The sequence below is a fragment of the Aedes aegypti genome, chromosome 1 (assembly GCF_002204515.2).
Source record: "Aedes aegypti strain LVP_AGWG chromosome 1, AaegL5.0 Primary Assembly, whole genome shotgun sequence".
In the NCBI taxonomy this organism is placed as follows: domain Eukaryota; kingdom Metazoa; phylum Arthropoda; class Insecta; order Diptera; family Culicidae; genus Aedes; species Aedes aegypti.
Genome location: NC_035107.1, coordinates 52,448,135 through 52,473,385, shown reverse-complemented (window position 1 = coordinate 52,473,385; position 25,251 = coordinate 52,448,135). Strand labels below are relative to the sequence as shown.

Below are 25,251 nucleotides of genomic sequence, written 5' to 3'. Positions count from 1 at the left end.
TTTTTATCTGTACTTATTAGTAGGTGTTCTATTCTTTATTGTGTATTAGTTTGCCCCGTTGTTTTCCAATTATGGAAACCGACGGGGATTCGCCAAATTCTAAAGAGGATGATAATTTTGTACCTCCTGGCACAACGTCCAAGCCGTTTAGAGTAAAAATTTTTCCGGCTACTTTTCTTGGCCCATACCCGGTTTATTTTAGAAAAAAAGATAAACCAATTAATGTTTTATTGATTTCTGCAGAGGTGTATAAACGATACAAATCTGTAAAAGAAAGCAAGAAAATATCTTTGGACAAATTAAGAGTAGTTTTTGGATCTCGCGGGGACGCAAATGCGCTTCTCGAATCAAATTTATTTTCAAATTCGTATCGTGTATACGCTCCGTGCGAATCATGCGAAATTAGTGGTGTTATGTATGACGAATTTTTAAGTTGTGAGGATGTTTTAAATTATGGTTTAGGTATTTTCAAAAACAAATCTATTTCTCCTGTAAAAATTCTTGATTGCAATAGATTATCTAAATTATCTTTTAATGGAAATGATACTAATTATGTACATTCCGACTGTATTAAGATTACTTTTGCTGGATCTGTTCTCCCAGATTTTGTTTCAATTGATAATGTTACTTATTCAGTGCGGCTTTATTACCCTAAATTATTGCACTGCACTCGTTGCCTTTTGTTTGGACATACTTTAAATTACTGTTCTAACAGACCTAAATGTTCTAAATGTGGAGATGCCCATCTTTCATCAGAATGTGAAAAACATTCTGATGTTTGTATATATTGTAAACAAAACCACAGTGCTTTTAAGGATTGTTCTGTTTACATAGCTAATCAGCAAAAATTTAATCAACAAATTAAAATTAAAAATCGTTTTTCTTATTCAGAAATTTTAAAAGCATCTGGTGATTTTACTTCTGCTAATATTTACGAAACATTATCCGATTATGAGGATGATAATTTAAATGAAAATTCTAATCAATTTATTTACAAACCTCCAACCAAGAGAAAAAGAGCCAATTTAGTCTCTAAATATAATAATAATTGTGATCCTCAACCATCGACATCTTTTGATAACAATTTCCCTCCACTCGATACCTCTTCTAATTCCAAAACAATTCCTGGTTTTCAACGAGCAGATGCTGATCAAACATTTCCAAATAAAAAATCCAAAGACAATGCTAATAATTCTTCTAACATTGATGACAGTAATGATAATTCAGTTTTGAATATTTTAGAACAAATAATAGATTTATTAGATATTAACGTTTTTTGGAAAAATTTGATTAAAAAATGTTTACCATTTCTTGCTTGTATTCTTGAAAAATTGAATTCATTTGGATCCCTCTTTTCTTCATTATTTTCGTTTTAATGGCTTCAATCAATTTCAAAAACTTCAATATTTTACAATGGAATTGTCGTAGTATTATTCCTAAAATTGACAGATTGAAGTCATTATTATCAAATCGTAGTATTGATATATTTTGTTTAAACGAAACTTGGTTGGTTGAATGTAAATCATTACATATTTCTTCATATAATGTTATTCGTAAAGATAGGAATAATCCATCTGGAGGGGTTCTTATTGGCATTCGTAATGGTATTCAGTTTAAATATTTAGATTTACCTCTTGATTCATCAATAGAATATATTGCTGTTACTATTAAAGATTATAACAAGGAATTTTCGATTGTTTGTTTTTATATTCCTCCCAATACTATTTTTTCTTTATCACAAATAAGAAATATTTTGGAAAGAATTCCTTCTCCATTCTATATATTAGGAGATTTTAATGCACACAATATAGCTTGGGGTAGCGATACCACTGACGGGAGAGGAAATTTGATTATGGAATTAGTAGATGAACTTAATTTGAATATACTTAATGATGGCTCATTCACTAGAATTGCTGTTCCACCTGCCCATCATTCATGTATTGATTTATCTCTTTGTTCCAATTCTTTGTCATTTATTTCTTCTTGGAAAATTATCAATGATCCTAATGGTAGTGATCATTTACCTATTTTGATCGAAATTACTCGTTCTAATTGTGGTCATATACCTAACGAGCCATTTGTTCCTGATTTATATAAACATGTGGACTGGATGAAGTTTTCTGATCTTATTTCGTTTTCATTAATTAATTTTGATAATTCTTTACCGCCACTTGAAAATTATGAGCAATTTTCAGCATTATTAAATCATTGTTTGATTAAATCTCAAAAATATAAAAACATTTCAAATGTTCGCATTAAAAATAGACGTCCTTCATTTTGGTGGGATAATGATTGTTCATTAGCACTTAAAAATAAATCAGAAGCTTTCAAAAGATTTCGTCGTTCTGGAACAAGGGAAAATTATTTTTCATATTGTAAGGCTGAAGCTCAATTTACTCGAGTTACAAAGTATAAAAAAAGAAATTATTGGAAACATTTCGTTGAAAGTCTCGATAGAAATTCATCATTAACTACTCTATGGTCTGTAGCTAGAAATTTGAGAAATTATGATTGTTCTCCTTCTAATATTTTAGAATATTCTGAAGATTGGATCGATAAATTTGCATCTAAAATTTGTCCAAATTTTGTTCCTCAAGCAATAAATTTTAAAAATAATCAAAAATATAATTACTTCCCTGAACTGTGTGCTTCTTTTTCTTTGGAAGAATTAGATTTAGCATTATCTATAACTAATAATACTTCTCCAGGAATTGATAATATAAAATTTATTGTGCTTCAAAATTTACCAATTGATGGGAAAACTCATTTGTTGGGATTGTATAATTCCTTTCTTCATCATAATATTTTTCCTTTAGAATGGCGTTCAATCAAGGTTGTTAGTTTAGTAAAACCAGGCAAGGATCCTTCTTTGGTAGATAGTCGTAGACCTATTAGTTTATTGTCTTGTCTTCGTAAACTTATGGAGAGGATGATACTTAATCGTCTTGAATTATGGGCTGAAAAAAATCAAATTTTATCGGCTTCTCAATTTGGGTTTAGAAAAGGTCATAGTACTCGTGACTGTACTGCCCTTTTAGTTTCACAAATTCATCTCTCATTTAATAGAAAACAGGATGTTGTTTCTACTTTTCTGGATGTTTCTGGGGCATATGATTCTGTTTTGATTGATTTACTGTTCAATAAACTTAATAGTTTCAAAATTCCAAATATTATTACTAATTTTTTATATAATTTATTTTCTTTTAAAATTATGCATTTCTTTCATGATGGCTCTTCTAAACTCATACGATATAGTTATTTTGGACTTCCCCAAGGTTCTTGTTTGAGTCCATTTTTATATAATTTATTTACGAGTGATATTTCTTCTGTCATTCCAAATGGTTGTCAATTTTATCAATTTGCTGATGATAATGTTATTTCCATTAGTGGAAATAATAGAGAAATCATTCGTCACTTTATGCAAAATACATTGGATAATATTGATATTTGGGCTCATAACAATGGTTTTACTTTTTCAGTTTCTAAAACAAAATTCATCTTATTTTCTCGTAAGCGTTCTGCCGTCAACATTAATTTATTTCTCAATGGTCATGCAATTGAACAAGTTGATGAATATAAATATTTAGGAATATGGTTTGATTCGAAATTATTGTGGAATAAACATATTCAATATATTCAAAAAATTTGTGCGAAGAGAATAAACTTTCTTAGAACCATAACGGGTACTTGGTGGGGTGCCCATCCTTCTGATTTGATTATTCTTTATAAAACTACCATTCGTTCTGTTCTAGAATATGGATGTTTTACTTTTGCTAGTGCTGTTCAAACTCATTTTTGAAAACTTGAAAAAATTCAATATCGATGTCTAAGAATTTGTTTGAAATTGATGAATTCAACTCACACAAAATCTGTTGAAGTTTTATCTGGCATTTATCCATTAAAAATTCGTTTACATGAATTGAATTGTAAATTTATGATACAATGTTTTAGTTCAAATCATCCAATTATTAATATTCTGAAATGCTTACATGAAATAAATCCCTCTTGTAGGATTTTAGATTCTTTTAATTATTGCTCTTCTGTAAATATTGTACCAGCTTTGGCTCTTGATTTCCATAATTATGCCATTGATATTCATTCATTTCAACCTAACATTGATTTGTCATTGCATGAAGAATTAAAACAAATTTCTAGTAATGAATATTCTCGTTTTGCTCCTTTATTTTTCAAACGTAAATTCGTTGGTCTTGACACAAATCAAATTTATTTTTCCGATGGTTCATTGATTGAAAATATTGCTGGTTTTGGTGTATATAATCACTATTCGGCATATTTTTTTAAATTACAATCACCTTGTTCAATTTTTGTTGCTGAATTAATTGCATTGTATTTCACATGTGCATTGATCAAAAAATCTTCTCAAAATATTTTTATCATATGTACAGATAGCTTAAGCTGTTTGAATGCAATTAAATCAATTAATTTTAATTCGAAAACTCATCACATTATTTTGAAATTGAAAGAAGAGTTATTTCATTTACATACTCAGGGATACATTATAAAATTTGTTTGGGTTCCTGCGCATTCAAATATTTATGGTAATGAGCAGGCTGATTCGTTAGCTAAATTAGGTGTTCGCTGTGGTATTTTATATGATCGTCAAATTGCTCCATCAGAATATTATTCCGAACTAAAAAAATATTCTGTAAACAACTGGCAGTTTTCTTGGAATTCTAGTGATAAAGGCCGTTGGTGTCATTCTATTTTACCTATTGTCAACCAATCTACATGGTTTAAACATTTGTCGGTGGGTAGAAATTTTATTTGTACATTATCCAGACTTATTTCCAATCATTATATTTGTAATAGTCATTTATACCGTATTAGTATTAGTGACTCTAATTTATGTGAATGTGGTGAATCCTATGAGGATATTGATCATATTGTTTTTCAATGTACTCGATATACAATTCCTAGAATTAAATTTATGAATGATTTGAATAGAAATCATAATTATCTCCCTTCTTCTGTACGAGATATTTTAGGATGTAAATACCTTCCATCTATGAAAACGCTTTACAGGTTTTTAAATGATGCTTTTTTTTTTGTATGATTCTGTTTCCGTTTTTTTTTAATCTCATTTCAGAATTGAAGAAACAAATTCCCTTGACCGACATAGTTTTGATGATCTGAAGTAAACCATCCGTCCTGGTCCCCATTGAAGATTTTGGCTCTGCCATGGATTTATTCCGTTTGAGCCTTTAGCATAGTTTTATTTTATAACGTCATTTGAAAAGATAAAGAGGTTTTATGCCTTTTTGAGAACGATTTATAAAGATAATCACTCAAAGGGGCTTTTCCCTCTTTCTAAATTCAAAGTTAAAATAAATAAATAAATAAATAAATAAATAAATAACCTGAATTTCTTCTTTTTATCTATTCGAACCCTCTGAGCAATATGTCACTAAAGAGAATCTTAAAGTAGATTGAGTATTGTACATATACATAGTATTGAAATCTGCCCTAATCACATTATCTTTTGACAGATACGTGTATTCCGACTGACTGACACTGAAAAAGTCTACAAGTGGTAGTCGAAGTACGCCGTCTGCTTGTTACTTTTATCCGTATGTTTTGGTAGAGGATGGTAAAACATGCTCGTTAACATATGAACAACTGATGTGTTCCCATGACTAGTGATGGTGACACTAGAAGAAGTTTTCGGAATTTCTCTAAAAGTTCATGTAGTTTCCAACAATTTCAAGCAAATCCAAAGGAATTTTCTGAAATTAGCCGAAGTGTCTATGGGCTTCTGACAGAGTTTCAATGGAGCCTTGATATCCTATGGAAAACTCTGTGAACTTCTCGGATTCCTTTGGTATAGTGTGAAGACTCTTTGACTACCTCTCAAAATATCCAGATATTCCATTTGCATATATCTTGGATACACCCATTATTTTTATCAGGATTCCTGGAAACTCTACTGAATACTTTTTAGACACCTCTACCTCTTTAAAATCTTTGTAACACCTTCGAAAGCCTTAGAATTTCGTTGAGATTTATTGGAATTGAATAGCGAATCCCTCGTGACCTTTTTGAATATTCTGAAACACCTTAAGTACATTATTCTAGATAAAACTTTTAAAAATAGAATCCCAAAGGAATCTTTTATCTAAAAAAAAATAATATAATATACCAAACCTCGCCTGTATTCGTAAATGGAGGTTCCAGTGGAAGTATACGTTTGCACAACACTGTAACATTAGCAATGTCCATAATAAAAGCTGTACAATAAATTTCATACGACATTGTCAACATTGCCATACGACAAATGTCGCTGTCTTTCATATTTTTTGAAGGCTTTCACAGAAACCAACGAACCGACCGGGAAAAGAAAACTCACCCAAATCCATCCACCGATTCCTGCACTCATCCTGCTTTTCTTGCACGATTTTTTTCAACCTTCCTCTTAGATGCCCAATAGAGCAAAAAAAAAACGAAAAATATCCAGCTTGTTCCGTCGTCGGAAGACCCTACTCCGGAGAGCTGCGTCGAGGTTCTGTCTGTCGTGTGAAATTGTCAGGTGCACTTTTTTATACGGCTTCTTCTCCTATAAGGTCCTTTGAGGATCATCACTCATGACGCCTCGGCCTATTTCGCCACAGACGGAAAGACGTAGCAGCGTGGGATTTTTGCAAGACCAAGGATATGAGTTTTATTAGTTGTGGATGTCACAACCAGGAGGCGCGTGTATTTTTTTCCTTGGTGCTTGACATTTCACTTTAAGGGCTGTACTCGAAACAAATGCAAGAGACAAAAAGTATCACCACAAATTCTTATTTTAAACATGAACGTATTCCAGGATAATATACAATGAATAGAGCATTGACTGTTTACAACGTTCTAATATTCTAAAAGTTGGCATCGGCGGCAAAATTTTTAGACAACAACTTTTCGAGCATTCAGTCTCTCTCAATGGCCGGCGGACGGCGACAGTGCTGTTTTTATTCCACTCACTGATCACGCAACGCTCATTTCTCAAATGTCTTAAACTTCCAACACAAACGCATGGAAGGATGGTAGTCAAGAACTGTCAAAACGTATGGAAAATAATGGAAAACGTAAATTTCTTATCTTCGTACCTGCCACACGATATACGCATGCAAAAATAGTCATTGGCATAGTAAGCTCTCAGTTACTAACTGTGGAAGTGCTCATAAGGACACTAAGCTGAGAAGCAGGCTCTGTCCCAGTGGGGACGTAACGCCAGAAAGAAGAAGAAGAAATTTCTTGCAACTAAGAAATTGAATCGAAAAAGTAGTGATTAGAAATCCAACGTAATGTGAATAGATAACTTTTTATGTTTAGTTCATCTTCCATGGTGCTTTGTTTTCTTCAGGATTGAAAAAAGAGCCATCTATTGCCTTTTCAGTTTTCAATATCACCCTATTGCAGTCGCCTCTCCACATCTCGATATCGAAGGGACCATCGAGATTGGGAGAGATCGAGACATAGAACGAATTTTTTACGAATACTAGATTGAAAATCACCCCGTTGCCAGGAAAGTCAAAAACAAACAGATGTCATTTCGTCTTCGCAAATTGTTTTGAATCTCTAAAATCTAGTCTAGTAACCTTTGATAATGGGCATATCGACATACGGAGAGAAAATTGGGAACGAAAATCACATCGAGATATGGAGATATCGAGATAAGGAGGATATCGAGATATGGAGAGTGAAAATGTATGCAGAGTGAAGGGACCGAACAAATCATCGACATAGGGAGAGATATCGAGATGTAGAACATCGAGATGTGGAGAGTCGACTGTAGTTTCAACTTTATAGGTCCCACTTGCCACGGGGTACCTTACATAGTGAACCATTTCCACCCGATGATAAATGTGTAAAGTTAGAGATGAATTTCAACTATCTAAAAGATCTGATTGTTTGTGGCACATTGTTACACTTTCCATAGCTGTTTTGCGTCGCACAATGTTGGTGGATACTCTCTATCATCGGTCGGTTGGTCGGTGCTATCGAAATGACGCTAACTTAGCGTGCGTTGATGATGGCTAGGATATCTACAAAAAAAGCACATGATTTGGGTGATGACGGCTGACGTTTCACTTTCGGTTTCCCATTATTCTTCTTCGTTTTTTTTCGGGAAGGTGACAGGCGTGGATTGATAGCGCCGCCATATGAGAAAAATGAATGAGTAGGCTGGGAAGTCATTAATACTCAGAGGGTGGGGATGGGACATGGAGCAATTTGATGAATAAGGTGTTGGACTAATGACAGGTTAGTTGGGAATAATGATCTGGTTTTGGACAATAATAAGATCTACTTACAGATAAACGTAGATTGTGACTTACCTGGAATAAGAGAAGAAGAATAGAATCAGTTCAATAGAGTCGTTATATATACTATAATAACACTGCGGAACACGATTTTGTCTCAAGAACCAAAATACCACTATTTAATAAATTAAGGGTTGCTGAGTCCATTGCCGTTTTCAGAAATATCAAGGCACGTCTAGTTTTTGAGATATTGACTGTTGAAAATGCTAAATTTGACTGTTTCAGTCAACTTGCATGCAAGTTTTCCAACTTGTACGGCAATTGATTTGCTCAATTTGTCACAGAATTCAAACTTCATGTATAGAACAATAATTATCAATGAAGTTCATAATATTTTCAATGGTAAAATGTCATTTTTTGGTGGTTTAGAAAAGTATTGTATTATGCCATATAAAAGAAATAAAGAATTATATATGAAGACTGCAAGCATGTTGAAAAAAATCGATTTAACCTAAATTTTATCGTAAAATTTCAACTGATTTGCATCTAAATTGAAAGTTCAAGTCCTCTTTAGCATGTTTGGTAGATTATATTACAAAAAAGTTTGATAAATCATACTTTAAATTTCATGTAAACATCAATAAAACCAGTGTTTTATACAACTTTGGCGACCTGTAGCTAAAAATTGTGACGTGCTGGAACATTTCTGAGAACGGCATCAGATTCAGCGACCCAAAATCTACTAGAGACACATAATTTGATCCTTGAGACACGCAAAAGTATCATTTTTGTTACGCTGTGTAAATCAATCAGCACACGATAGCAAGTATGTGGAATGAAACATAGACAAAATGTGTTTTTTTTATTATCATTTTAAAGGCACTCTGTGCTTGTGGCCACTACTGTGCCGGAATCAGTTGATCTGTAGCTTCTTTACCGATATAGATCTATTTTCAACTAATCTATATTTATATCTACCTTCACCCTCTCCCACTCTTTTACTCTCACACCGAGCAGGTAGGAGAGAGCTCTGCTGTTGGTCCAATCGATTTCCATAAGCCATAATCCATTGCTCTTGCGGTGGTTCATTTTTTGCCGTGTTCCTTAGTCGTTTGAGGCTAGCTGCCTGCGAATAGGGTCAGGTCAGTTTGTCTTAGTCACCATCTGATACTGACGGAGGACTGGACGGGTGTTTTGTGGAGGGGCTGGGAATCGAACCCATGACCTTCCGCTTATGAAGCGAAAGCGTAACCTCAAGGCTACAGACCCCCCTTAGGCGAAATGTTTGACATTGCAAATAAGAGAAGAGCACCAATTTTCGACCCATTCATGCGATTTTGGTCTACTTTGTATGAAAACCCGAAAATTGGCACATATTTCTCGTAGGTTGGAAATTAGTGCTTTTCCCCAAATAGTCAGAATTGCTAATGATGGTTGCCTGAATGAATCTGATATGCAATGTTATTTGTCCTCAGTATAATATTCTAGGAAACATATTCGATAGATTTCATGGGGAATTTTCTAAAACTTCTGGCATAGTTTTCACCAAAAAATTTCCTACAAAACTCTTCGGTTAAGGTAATTTTTTTTACAAAGCTTCAAATCTAGATCTTGATTCGATTCCTGATAGAGTGCTAGAATGTTGAGGATTCCGGTATAAAGCTGGTTATTAATTTTAAATATAAGAAGTCTCGTACCAGAAATGCATAAAAATGAACTAGAACGAATGCGTGGAAGGATTCTAGGTAATCTTGGTTGAATCCACAGAGATGTCTAAAATCTATAAAAAATGTAGAAGATGTTTTTTTTAATTTAGACGATTAGGGCCTAAAGTACTGTTCCAATATAAGTACGATTTTTTTTTGCAATTTCTCATCGTAATAGGCTGTTTTTCATCACGCAAATCCGTCATGAAACGGCCTACTTTCCTGCACTGAAGTAAGCTGTGCGGGAATATTCATTACGCTTCTGAAACCAATGCTGTAATTATTCATCACGCAACTCTTTTGAATGAAGAATCATTACACAACAATTTTTCAGAAATTGTAAAATGATGATTAATGCATTTCGATATAATTTCTGATACCCTCAAGTCCGGCGTAACGCTTGGGCAAATTTCCCCTTCCCTTTAGAGCGTTAAGTAATTTGTGGACAGAGCCTCACACCTTTTAGCTTGGCTTTGGGAAATCAAATTTTGAATGTTTTTTGTTTTCCGTGTCCCTTCCGAAATATCAGATAGGAACAATCCCAGTGTTAAAAAGTAAACCCCTGTAGCGATTTTGTTGACCAACTGAATGTCAAATATGATCAAAAGTGTAAAGGTCCATAAATAGACTAACTATAAAAATTAAAACTTTAATATGTTAAACTGTAACTTAAGCTAGAAAATTTGCCAAGTAATAGCAAGATTACGCTCCTTCGTACATTTAAATATAAACAAAATTTTATCAAAAATCAGAGGACTCTATTCTACACAGTATTTTCGCCAATCGTAGATTTTTTTTTTTGACATTTGTTTCACATAATTATTCCTGCTGTTCCTCAAACATATCAATGATTCTAAATTTTCTTATAAATTGAGGATTTCGAATAACTTATCTGCAAATTCATTGAAGAGTCTTCAATGAATTCTTCTGAGATATTCTCCGAAAACTTCTGAAATGGGTTTTGAAGAAAATGTAGAATAAAGGATTCCTTTTTTATTCTTCAAATTACGTCCCCACAGGGACAGAGCCTGTAACTCTGTTTAGTATTCCATGAACACTATCACAGTTGTTAACTAAGAGCATATATTATGGAAGGTACACTGATAATCTATGCCAAGAAATTTTTCAATTCGAGAAGGTTAATGAAAAAACACCTTCAGCATGGCTTAACTTTATAACCGTGGACGTTATCACAAGGCTAAGGAAGGTCCCATTTTATGAATCACTCTGCTAAAATAATCATTTCGAAAAAAGATGGAAAAAAATTGAAATTGAATTGAATCTGGGAATCCATCCAGGTATTCCAGCATGAAGCAAGAAAAAATCTTCTCAGTAAAAAATTTTAAAAGGAAGTTCTGGAGGAATCTTTTGAAAAAATTTCTGGAATTTTTTCTGGGAAATCCTTGTTTAAATCAGAGCGTTAATGAATAACGGGTCGCAATGATTGATTAAGTGATTAATGAATAAATGCAAGTTTATCATGATTAATGATTATGATTAATGGTTAAATTTTTTGAAGTCATGATTAATGATTGTGATTGATGATAGAGCCAAAGTATGATTAATGATTACGATTAATGATTAAATTTCAATTTGAGATGATTAATGAATATGATTAATGGTTAAACTCAGTATGATTAGTGATTATGATTATGATTAACCCTTACGTGAATAATGTCAAATATGATCAAAATTTTCAATTTCAAAATAATACTTTTTAAATTATCATTTATCGTATTTATATTGAGAACGTCGCGACCCATTGTGAGCCTGCACTATACAAATCTCGTCCAGCACGTCATTGGCGGGTAATATGTGGTCTTTCTTTACCTAATAACTTATGCACTCTTGACTTAGGCATTCAACAGTAGAAATCGTTGTGTCCATGAGTTCTGTCGTGGTGTAGGGGTAACGCGCCCTATCTAGTGAACAGGGAGTCGTGAGTTCGATTCGCACCGAGAAGACGTCTAACTTTATTGCTAATTTCATATCATGTTTTTCAGTCGTCCTTTAACGAAATTTCGTAAATATCAGGATTGCTGTTTGACTTCAGAACTGCGGGTATCGATTCGAAAATCTCGATGATTCCAGATTAAATTGCGTGGAGTACTAGAGTAGTTCTCCTTAGATTCAATAGCCACTTTCATATCGAGCTTTATTGTTTTGCAGACCGAGTGTAAAGAAGGATGGTTCAGGATGGTTAGGGGTCATGTACAAATTACGTCACGCTCCAAGCGGGGGAGGGGGGAGGTGATCGAGCCAAGCGTGACAAACCTCACGAAATTTTTGGAGGACTCATACAAAAAACATGATAAAGGGGGGGGGGTGGTGGAGACGGTCAAAAAAGTTGAAATTTAGCGTGACATCATTTGTGTACCATCCCTTAAGAGTATCATGATTTGAAAGATTGAACGAAAAATCATGCTGAGAACTATTTGATTCAGATTTAAAGGTGTTTAGGGCATCTCATGTCATTTAATTATTGTTTTTATTATTAATCTTTGAATAAGGGCGGGACAGCTTTTGCTTTTGAGCAAGCTCTTGAGCAAGATACAGAGTAACTCTGAGCAACTCTCGTTGCTTGATTTCAAGTCCACATAGCAACCCGTGAAGTAAGCTGTCGTTGATGTGTTGAAAACGCTTTCCCCGAAGAGCGGAAGTATTTCTTTCTTCATTTATGTGGTATCACTGCGTTTGCCCCACTTTTCAACCTAAATGAATTAACGTAAAACTCGATATGCCCGTCTACATATACACTGTGTCCATTTAGCTTAAGACCACCTACATTTTAGAACAAATGAAACAAATTTTGTTGAACTTCAAAGTAGTTGTGAATGTTTTATTGAGTACTTCAGTTGTACAGTATTTTGTAATGATTAACTTACGACTAATGAATAAATCTAATTTTTTAGAGCAACTTTATTGATTTCTGCTGTCCATTTTATTTAGGACCATTTCATATATTGTTCGCTTTTACACAGTAAAAGCTATGTAAACAGTGAAATTAATGTGTCAATAATCGGTCACCTTACCATTCCTGTTAATAACCTGGAACATTCGGTTCGGCATACTGTTAACCAAGTTTTCCAGTACAGTCTTCTCAATATTTCCCCATGCCTCCAAAATAGCTGATTTGAGCTCATCAACAGTGGCGTACTGCTTACCTTCAGCATAAATCCTGCGTACAAGGATTCCCCAGAGGTTTTCCACAGGATTTAGGTCTGGGGAGCGCGCTGGCCAGTCCAGCAGATCGATTTTGTGGTCCTTTATCCACTGTTTGGTTTCCTTGCTTGTGTGGATAGCAGCATTGTCCTGCTGAAAAGTGAACTTTTTGCGTCGAAATCTGCGCAGGAATGGTAGAAAACGCGTTTCTAGCACCTGGATGTAGTCCTTGCTGTTCATTTTGAACGACGTGAACGCAAGGTCCAGCTTTCCAGATGCACAGAATCCTGCCCAAACCATGCATGAACCGCCACCAAAATTTCTTGTGGTGAAATATTGTTCTTCTTTCCGCAAATCTCTCCAGTATCCATTAAATCCGTCGGGACCATCCAGATTGAACTTCTTTTCATCACTGAAGATCATCTGGAAGTAAACAAAAAAGAAAACATACTTTTTAATAAACATTCCTTAATCACGCTGAAAATTGCTTTAAAATAATACGCCCTTTTCACAACTTACCATGGTCCACTGTCGATTCATGTTGGCTTTTGCAAAGTTCAAGCGTCTCTCGATGTGGGATGGAGTAAGGTTTGGAGCTTTTGCCTTTTTGGCCCTTTTTATGTACGGACTTTGGACCAAAACTTGACGAATAGTCTCCCGGCAAACGTTCAAATTCAGCTCCTGCTTAATCTGCTTCAGCGATTTTTGGGAGTTCACGTTTCTCTCGTCCGGAAAGCTTCGATTTGCGAGGTTTCTTCCGATTTTTGCCATATCCGGAAGGATTTTTCAGATAAGTTAGGACCACTTGATGTGACCGGCCAATCCGACGAGCAATTTCTCTGATTCCAACTTTATCCCGGTGAAATGCTTCTATTTTGCCTTTCTCCTTATCCGTCAGTGCTTTTCCCTTCGACATAATGAACTTTTTCTTCTTAAAAATTTCAAAACACACGTAAAACACTTGTGGTCTTAACTTAAATGGACACCGCAAAAGTATGCGAAGGACGAATAAACACTGATCCTTCATCATCATCCACCACTACTCGTACATTCGACTGCTTACACAAATACAAGCAAAGTGTCATAGGGTGGGTCATAAATATAAACTGTTTTCCTATTGGATCTGAAAAAAATCAGGTGGTCTTAAGCTAGCTGGACAAAGTGTAACAACCACTTATGGAGCGGGATTGTTCCATATAAAGATCTACCCTTGAATGACAAAAAAAACATCAACTTTTATTATGCATAATTGTATTTATTAATGTGGTGTTAACCTGTTAGATTTGACTTGTAAATTACATCTCGTTGCATAATGTAATCTTCTTGAGAGGTAAAAATCCAGTTTAGTTATTAATAGAATTCATGTACAATTTATCGTTTTATTTAGGATATGTTATTACATTCTGTAAATAATTACCATATATTTTGGGCGTATATTTTCTTCATACATGTTTTTTGGATGTTTAGTTTTGATATCCATAAGTTCTAAACGGAGCGCATGGAAGCTCTCACACATAAGTGCCGTTTATTTGTGAGCGGCATTTCACATGGGCCTTTTCAGACATGGATGTTAGACAGTTCCTCATGCTTCCTCTCGGAATGGATTTGCAACCTAAGTTTGCACTTCAAGAATCTTGACAAACGCTTATCTTCAAAGATCTTTAACTATTCCATGCCTCATTTCTCACCGGGACATGAACAACGACCTCACGGACCAGATCACGGTTTGGTTTGATTTGGATTCTATTATGAAACGAGTAGATTCTTTGCCCTTATTATCTCAGCCGGTACTGCAGCTGCTTCAGCATGGTAGTCTTGTGGCCTTTGTTATGACCTACACAGATCAATTATCGGAATTAAGGAAACTGAAAAATAACACATGAATAAGGTTTGATCGGTTACAAAATGTATAATAAGGTACCTCTAAGATTTATGATGACTGTTTGCTGTTACATTGGCTGGAGTGAAAGAGTATTACCACGAGTAAAACATAAGATATGCAATTGATGTAATACATTACAGCTAAAGATGTGACTGTAAATTCAAACCTTCGCCGAACTTTGTTTTTAATCGAACAAACTATTTGACATATATATTGACTACCGCGCACAATTGATGTCGATTGGTTTTGAGATCAAAGTAACCGTACTTAATCTTGAGCAAAATGCGAATAACTCAAGCTTGCTCAGTATCCAAAGAGTTGCTCTGTGCAATGCTGTCCCACCCCTTGATCTTTGATTAATCATCCATTAACTAATAATTAAATGCCCGAAAAGATGCACTAAACGACTTAATGTATGCAACCAATTGGTTATACACTAAGACTAAATAATGATAATGATGATATTACTTAACAAACAATCCTATATACAAATCTTATGAGCTTAGTTTTTTGTAATGAATCACAGTTTTGTGATTAAAAACTTGTCGTTATTAAACACTCTGGATCAAGAGCCAGTATCCCGGAGGAAGTGGCCAATAGATTGGCCTTTTGAAGCGTAGCTTGCGACACATTCATGAATTATCAAGTTTTAGGTGGATGTTATTGTTGCACTTGAACATATGCCGGAGTGTTAAGGTTTGTTGATTTCCCGGGAAAAAGCACTCAAAATGTTGGTAAAAATCTAGTCGGATTTCAACACTTCACTTATAAAAAAAGGAAGAGTGTAGAAAAAATCATTAGTAAGGCGAGCAAACTCCGGTAAACTCTAATATGCTGTTTTTCTTGTGATTATTATATTATTATAATAAATTAAATGGTATTTGCTCGCTTAAGATGTTTAGTATGTTTAGTTTTTTTTGTAAAGTGCAGTGTTAAAATTCAATTAGTTGTTTATTCACACTCCAATAATTCCTCCGAAGTGAAAGTAAAGCATTAAATTGGTAGATCTGAAACCTAAATTTTCATCTTAAACTTCATGAATTTTGCAAACGAAGCCATTGATTTCATTCTCAAGAGAATTATTGAAGTATAAGATTTTTCAGAAGAATTGTTAGGGGTATCCAGTTGTTTATATTTTCTGAATCTAAGTTTTAACCAAAACCCAAAGTTTCATAATTGTCCGTGCCCTGGAACTATTTCAATAACACGTATGAAAATCTCTTTTGAATCAACCCCCTCCCCCAAAATTTAATTTCAAGGCGTTCAAAAAAAATTATAATACCAACCTTAAGATATTGAAACGCAAAAATATTATGATACACTTAGAAAAACAACCCTTTTCTTGGAGAAATGTTGAGTGAAGTCAGTTTGAACATTTGGTTGGAATTTCCTTACAAGATCTTTATGAGAAACTGGAAAAGAAAAGAATTTTTTCAAAGAATGTTTTAGAGGAATTTTTGCCCTTACTTGATCTGAATCTAGATTTCAGCGATTTGAGATTATAAATTTGCTGTAAAGAAGTTCAAAAGATTTTTATTTCAGACTAGTGGTCCCGGCAAACTTCGTTTTGCCATCAAGTAGGCTGTTGGAAAACGTTAAGAAATCCCCCATACAAATTACACCTTAGTCTTCTCCCGTTTTCCCGATAAATCCGGCGACTTTCCTGAATTTTTTCTTCGCACGAACACGTCGCATCCCTTGAGGAGTGCAACAGTGAAAATCTTGCGGCAATCCGTTGGACCGTTCTCAAGCCATTTCGTGACATACAAACACCACTCCATTTTTATTTATATAGATTTATTGCTAACCAAGGGAAACATTGAAAAACCCGGTTTTTTGCATACTTCAAGGCGTTAAGTGCATACTTTCGGGCATTTAATTATTAGCCTTTGAATGAATAACCACGAATAATGATTATTAATAAAAATGATGATTAAATGGCATGTCACTAAAGCACCGTCCACAAATCACGTCATTCTCGAAGGGGGGGATGGGAAGGGTAGGCTCATGTGGTTCGACTCAAACAAAATTTTGAAAACTGTCATACAAAAAGCATTACGGAGAGGGGAGGATTTAAAAATTTTAATTTTTAGCGCTACGTTTGCACGTATGCTACGAATGGACGAATGCTCGTAACGAACGAATGCAAGGAGCTATTGACAGAAATACCACATTCTAGGGGAAAAGGACTAATTTTCGATCTCGAAAATTTTGTGCAAATTTTCGGTTTTTAATACAAAGTATACACACATCTTATGAACGGCTAAAAAACTAGTGCTTGGTCGAAATTTGGTGATCTACGCCTATAAGCAGCAATCCTTCATGTAGAATGGTACCACTCACAAGCGTCCAACCGGGTCTTCGAATTCGGATCAAATATAACAGAGAAAATTCGCCGTCTTACATGAAGGAAATATTTAAGGGTCTTTTTTAGTCTTATGGTAACTTCCGCGGATATAAAGCAGAGCCATGCTGTACTTGGTTGAATTTGGAATTTCCTTGGGCATTAGCTATCATTGTTCTTGCCACACGATACAAGAAGTGCAAAATGTATTTATACATTAGAAGGCAATGTTGTAAAATTTGTCGAATTTTGTTGATTGATGATTGATTAAATGTTTGATTTATGATTAAGATTATGATTACTGAATAAAATTGGCGATCTTTGTGATTATGATTAATGATTAATGATTAAAACATAATATTGCAATGATTATGCTTAGTGATTAATGATTAACTCTTGATTTTTTGTTATTAATGATTAACATTGTTGATTAATCATAATCATTAATCATTAATCATGATTAAATTTATGATTAATCATTACCGCTCTGCTTTAAATAACTTTTAACATTTTTTAACATTTCTTAAGGAATTGATCCACAGATATATTCTGGGATTTACTTAGCTAGGGAAAGTGAACCAGTTATGGCTAAGCTGGAAAAGATTCTTCCAGAAGTTAGAAAAGTTTCTCCCAGGAGCTGGGATAGCTTCTCAGAAAAGCTGGAAAAACTTCTCCCAAAAGCTGAAGAAGTTTCTCCCAGAAGCTGGAAAAGTTTCTCAAAAAAGCTGAAAAAGCTTCTCCCAAAAGTTGGAAAAGCTTCTCCCAGTAGCTGGAATAGCTTCTGTAGAGTTTCCAATTTTTCCGGGATTTGGCTTCCCGGGAAACGGGAAATAAAATTGCAATTTCCAGGAAATTCCCGAGATCCCGGGAAAATTTTGAAAAACGTGAAAACTAAGCTAATTTGATAGAATTTTTCGAAATTATTCATATTTTATGTATTTTATACTTAAGACCAGTAAATATGTACGGTTATTTCTCCTTGTTGTGAGTAATTTATTTGAGTTTCTTTAATAAAAAATCTGTTCGCTTCTGCTGGGTTCACAACAAAAAAGTAGTAAACAACAGTCCAATCCTATGTAGTTCTAATAATATTTGCCGACATTTTATCAATCTTTTCGAACACTAGATTAAAACCAATCCTACTACAAACTATGAAAACTTTATAATCCTGCTTCAATCAAGAGAAAGATCCCTCGATAGTTCATTTAATGTATTCCATATAAGCTTTCTTGGAAAAACATTTTGTCAAAAATATATGAGGAAAAAATGAGGACATTGATTGATATGAAAAAATAAGTAAATTGTGCGATGGTTTTCATTTGTGGTTAATTCTTTATAGATATAGAGCTTCCCAACAAATACGAGAATTCCGGGAAACAGAAAATCATTTCCCGGGAAATCTCATTTTCCGGGATATGGTCCCGGAATTGGAAACTCTAAGCTTCTCCCATAAGTTGGAAAAGCTTCTCCCAGAAGTTTGAAAAGCTTCTTCGAAAAGCTGGTAAAACTTCTCCCAGAAGCTGGAAAAGTTTCTCCCAGAAGCTGGAAATGCTTCTCCTAGACGATAGAAAAGATTTTCCCAGAAACTGAGAATGCTTTCTCTTGAAGCTAGAAAAGCTTCTTCATAAGTAACGAGAGCTTCACCCAGAAGATGGAATAGCTTTTCCATGAAGCTGGAAAAACTCCTCCCAGAAGCTGGAAAAGCTTCTCCCAGACGCTGGGAAAGATTCTCCCAGAAACAGGGAAAGATTTTTCCGAAAGCTTCACCCATAAGAAGGAATAGCTTTTCCAAGAAGCTGGAAAAGCTTTTCCTGGAAGCTGGAAAAGCTTTTCCTGGAAGCTGGAAAAGCTTCCCCTAGAAGCTGTTAAAGCTTCTTCCAAAAGGCCTGAAGAAGATTCTCTCAGAAGCCTGGAAAATTTCTACCTAGAATTCTGATGAGTTTTCTCGCAGAATCTGGCAAAGCTTTTAACAGTGAGTTAAACAAACTTTTTCAAAAGTTTCTGCCATCCTGGATATGGGAAATCTAAGATCGAGTGGAATTGCGATGGGCATTCTCGAATATTAGCTAATATGGCGTGAGTTTTGGAGCTTCAAAATGTATCATCCTGGAATCCAATTGAAACTCCCGTGATTTCCGAGAGTGTTCCAGTAAACACGAAGTAATTCTGATATTTTTGTGGTCATGGGATACTAGAACGAGTTCTGAGATTTCGGTGGAGTTTGTCGTAGTAATTTTTTTTCGGTGTTTCAAATTTCCGACGAGCATTCTCAAATCCCTACAGGCATTCTGTAGTTTTGCAGAAAATGTTCTGTGCTCTGATTAACATTGTTGGATTTCGATTGAAATCCTGTGATTTCGATGAAAATCCTGAGATTCTGATCTATATTTTGAGGTTTTGGAAGAACTTCTAGTTAATTTATTATGAAGCTTGCGGTTTTGTACGGAATCCAGCACTTATGTTAGGAATACTTAGAAATCGAAGGAAACTCCTAGATTTCGATAAAATTTACCTGATATAAATGAGAATTCCGATGATAGTTGTGGTATTTTGAAAGTTTTTTGTCGATAAATTTTCTGTCATCATGGACGGAAGCATGGGACTTCGTCTGAAATCCTTAGGTCACTTCTAAAACAATCCTAGATTTGGGGATGCAGAAGATTTCTAATTTACCAGTTGAATTTCTGATGGGTGTTTTTCAGGTAACTCTGGGATTCCATTCAGAATCTGTTGATACAAATTCGGCATTCCTAGTATTTGATTGATGTTTTGAGATTTAGATAAAATTACTTTGATTCAATTTTGATTAAATGGACTTTTCCAACCTGTCCAAATAATTTTGAAGTACCGTAATTTCGGGTGAAATTGATCATATTTCACGGTTTTTCTAGTCTGTTTTCTATAATGTTAAAAATGCCAAACAACTAAATGCAGGAAAACAAGTACGAAGGTGAGCCTCATCGACTCATGTACCGAAATTTTCTAACAAATGTCATTTTAATTTTAACAAATATCTCTAAAATAAAAAATCAGGGGATCTCATTTCGGGGTGAAATTGATCACTTGTCATTGCCATTATTGTTAGTTTTCAAAACAACTCTACATGATAAACTTGAGCTCCCTGAATCCGAATATGCTTGTCAAAATCTTAACAATGCAATATTTATATAAAAAACGAATAGTTAAATTTCAAGAACTACGCGGAAAACGCCTAAATGTATGCAATTTCCTAAGGAAATCAATAATATCTAACAGAAATTCAATTATTTCAACCATTTTAGCTAATTGGTACGAGTTTTGGTGATGAAATCTGGTTTGCGGATGTATCTCAAGCATCCTCACAAATTTTCAGGTTTATACTATGTTCAAATCCTTGCTTAGAAATAGAAGTTTATAGGTGTTTGTCAATACTGCACCGTGCCCGATTTTGAAATTTTACATTATTTTCATAGTAATAAACATTCTTCAACGCAAAAAACTTCACAACACACAATTCGACAATAGTTACAACAAACAACGTTCATTTACTGCAGCTTACATTGATATTTATGCTCCATTACGAAGAAATAAAATCGTGTGAAACGATGATCAATTTCACCCTTCTGATCAATTACACCCGATTTTACGGTATCTATTTTACATCATGAGCTTTGTTGATTAGCATTGGTAATTTATCAACTTAATTCTGTGTGAACTGTTAATTCTGTGACAAAATAAACAAACAAATAGCCATACGAGCTTGTAAACTTGCATGTAAGTTGACTTAAATCGTCAATTGCCAATATTTTTGAAAACGACAATAGATTGAACAATCTTAATTAAGTAAATAACGGTATTTTGGTGCTTACAGGGATCGTGATCTTTGGCCAACGCTCATATTTTATGGAATACCCAAAATTGCAAAATTCTTACCGATACCTTCAAACACGTACCATAAAATCAGAACTCAAACAAGAATTTCCTCTGGTATTCATAAATCTTCCAATCGTCCAACGCAGATTACCATCGTCAGAAGCAGCACGCTGATGCTGTGCACGACCAGCGAGGTTTTTCCACCAGCGTTGTACAAAATACAACAGTGCGCCTACTGAAGTGGTAATACCTTTTCTGAACTCTTAGCTGATAAGTACTCGAGATTTGGAATCACGAGATGATACTATGCTTTTTTTTTCAATTGTACACGCATTCATACCGTATGATCTGTAGTCCTACATCAATGCTGTTGTATATTTTAACTGAGATAAATGTTTCCCTCATTTTCGCCATCTGAGAATGCAATTCCATAGAGCTTGTCTAAACCGATTGCATATCCAATGCAGAATCATGCATTTTTTCACGCATACTGACTGCAAACGAAGCGTTAAGCACCCACGATTTCCTTTCCATCCATTCACGTTGATCAAAAACACCTTTTGGCACGGAGCGCTGTAAATATTGCATAAAATTGATCTCTTTCAAAAAGGAAAATCACTTGGGCGAGAATACCTTTGCCGGCCACCACCTACATGATACTCCTGGTACGCTGCAAGTTACGACTCGCACATGAAAAAAGAAAGCGAATGTGATACAGGTTTTCCAATCGTTTTGCATGCATGAGCCGTTACTGTGAATGGGGTTCGAAATGGGGGTCGGGGTGGTATTTTGCTACAAACTAAACCCACGACTGGAGCTCGTAAAAGTCAGCATGGTGAAAATATGGTAGATGAGGGGGTGGCAGAGGAAAACTGTAAATAATATCGGTAAACAGATGCGGAACATTAGTGAGATTCTTTTCTTGCTATTGAAAATGGATTTCAGGTGCAAACGATGGAGGCGTGAGCTCATCGAAATGGGCATTAATATTTGTATGACTGTTAAGTGGTGTTTCATAAAATAGAATAGCGGCACAATGTTGTTGTGTTACATATTTTTGAGATGGTTCGAAGCCGTTTGTGCCACCAATTGAAAACGAAAACATCTTATTTAAGTACATTTATTCAAGCTATTTCTAAGAAGAATCTTCAACTCTCTGATTTTTTTTAAGAAACTTGTTCAAAACCATTCCCAAATTTCAAAAAAATGTTTCTAGTGAACAAGACGAGATTGCTTACAAAATTCAATGTTGGTCCGTCGTTTAGTGCTCATTGTTGTGACTTCAACTGGATTACGGAGTAAAAAACTAGAACTGAAACACATCCCGTTGATGGAAGCGACATTAAAATCGCATCACAACTACATCAAAATTCTGCCAATTCACTTCTCGGCACTGTATCTATCGCATACAGCGCTTATGAACCATGAGTGAAAATTCTCACTTTACACGTTTTTCGTTTTTCTATGGACTTCCGGCCGCAAAGTTACACTGTAGGGGTGAAATACGAAAAGGAGTAACTTTTTCGGCTAACCAACCACAATAGCCAGAGCTGAACCAAGCCCGCGGTACGCATTTGGAGAACAGTACACAACACAACCAACAACGCAGCCGGAAGCAAGGTATCTAGAAGGGAGGTAATCCAATATGTCAGATTTACCATTCCGCCATTTTGAAATGCCTAGTGACAGCTGCCGAGTTTGTTTTGGTTGTTTGGATATCAGGTACATGGCGTGACAAAGTAGGTATAGATGTATGCCATGATTCTTTTACACCCGTATGTGTGTAGTATACGCGGCAAAGTACCTGAATTTCCTTTACTGTGTAATGTACTGATAGTAGAATGAATATGATTAATTTAACTCGTCGAATACAACCGTCACCGTTCGACGGCAACACCATGGCACATCCTCTCTTTCATCGGTGGTTCGTCGGTGGTGGGTGGCTCTCACCCGAAGAACTATTTGGAATTTCTTCAATAGATACGCATTACATTCAACTATTCACCAACTTATTAAATTTGTAATCCACTTTTCTGCGATCCAAAACACCGGAATACTACATTGACGACGAAAATTTGATTCGCGAAAATTTTCACTTCACTGTATTTATGTTTGTTGGAGTAAACATTCCCTAACAACCCCATAGAAACGGTAGAGAGAGAAGCAGTGTACACAAACCCGCCAGCTAGCCAACGCGCCAGCTGTCACTTCCACCTTCCCCGCAGCCAACCACACCGCGCACCCACTGACTGCTTAGATCAGTGAACCTGTCATTAAACAAACCTTGGCCGGAAGGTGATCCCCACGGATCACAGTGGTCCGAGTTGAAAAAAGTCGTGGCAAAAATTCAGCTTTCTCAATATATTGCTATTTTTATTTTTATTTTTCAGCGTTTTGAAACATAAATTTCCCGGCAATCAGAATTTACATTCAACGAAATCACCTTTTCCGATGTTGCTTCTATGTTCAAAGATTCCACTAAAGGCCATTTAGTCGAATGATATTTAGAATGACGTTTAAGATCCAAATTTGCATGGATGAAGTCAAGCTTTGAAGTGAAAATAAGGTGTTTTGAATTGAGCAGTTATTTGGCGTCCATACATGATGGAAAACATTTCTTTACTCAAATTCTTGTGATGCTATCGATAATATAAATGGGAAAAAGTGGGGTTTCGCAGCTCTTTGATAAATTGGACTCCTGTGGTGGTTCTCACCATGCTTTACCACGGTCTTCCGCTAACATAGACGTACGGAGTTTCGGGTTTGACTGGGGAAAACTTTTTCGCATTGTTGTAGTTTTTCGGTGCGGAATCACTCCCCCCTCAGGATGTCACACGCGGTGATACAGGAGGATGAAGTTTTTTTTTCGGATTTTGCTGAAAGAAGTTTTGGGGCACTTTCAAGCTTAACGTGGATTTGATTACGGTGCTGAAGGATTGTTTGCAGAGGAATGCACTAGATAGTGACTGATGAGCATCGTTGTTTTTATGCATATATGAGACATAATGGGCATAAGCAATAGTTCGAAAATATATAGCACAATAGAAAATATTCAAATAAACATATTTTCATTAGTTATTCGATTACAATAATCAATTATAAATTAGAAGAAAGCAATAAAAAATCAATCGATATTCCTAAAATAAACAATAAAACTTTTAAAGCAAATGTTCTATTCTTAGCTCATGCACCTTATTCTCGAAGTCTTGAATAAAACAATATAAATAAGAACCTTACTGAGTGTAATCCATGTAATGAGCTAACGACGAACCATCGTCACCACCAATCAACATAACAACCGGAGCAGCTTACGCCGCCTCCTTTGATTGAACATCGAACATAAGCTCGTTAGTAGTCTGGCAACGACACGCCTCCGACTGTTCTCCGTGCCCTGGCTAGCAAAAGCTAATACGCGCTTAATTTGCCGCTATTATGCAAGGCCTACTCTCTATACGATGTTCCCAATCAAGCCGTTTAGCACCCGTACACCCTTTCTTCCCAATGACACGCTTCCATCCATCCTGGTGAGGTCCTGGCGGATGAGGTGAAAATGAAGGCTGTGCGATTAAAATAAATGTTTAATGAGTGGAAGCAAAGCGGCTCTAGTTGGTACACTCAGGGAAATTAAAATGGCACCACCCTTTTTTTCCTACATCAACATTCCTGTACTCTCCATTTTTAAAAAGGTCATTTAGAGTGATGGTCCACCTCAACGAAAATCCAATGTTTGCCAATGAACAGTTCGGATTCCGATATTGGCATTCGATACCTCATCAACTTTTACGTGTAACATTTGTGTATTCGTTCCAACAAATCTGAATGCTATTCTGCTGGTCTTGCTCTTCTAGATATAGAAAAAGCATTCAACAGGCCTACCTCAGGGATGTCATAACTCTTTGTTTGCGGAAGATACAGGCCTCTCCATCAAAGATCGAAGTCTGCGTGTCATCTATTTATTGTAGATTGTAAAAAAGCTTGGATAATTTTTTTTCACACTTGTAAAAATGAAAAATTTCTTCTGATGCTTCAAAAACTCAACTGATAATA

At 35.3% G+C, this 25,251-nt stretch overlaps 1 protein-coding gene across 1 annotated transcript in view; it reads right to left on the bottom strand.

Annotated features, from left to right (window-relative positions):
• Positions 1 to 25,251, bottom strand: part of LOC5568402 (putative epidermal cell surface receptor) — a 666,851-nt gene that overhangs the window by 354,127 nt on the left and 287,473 nt on the right. The window lies entirely within an intron of this gene.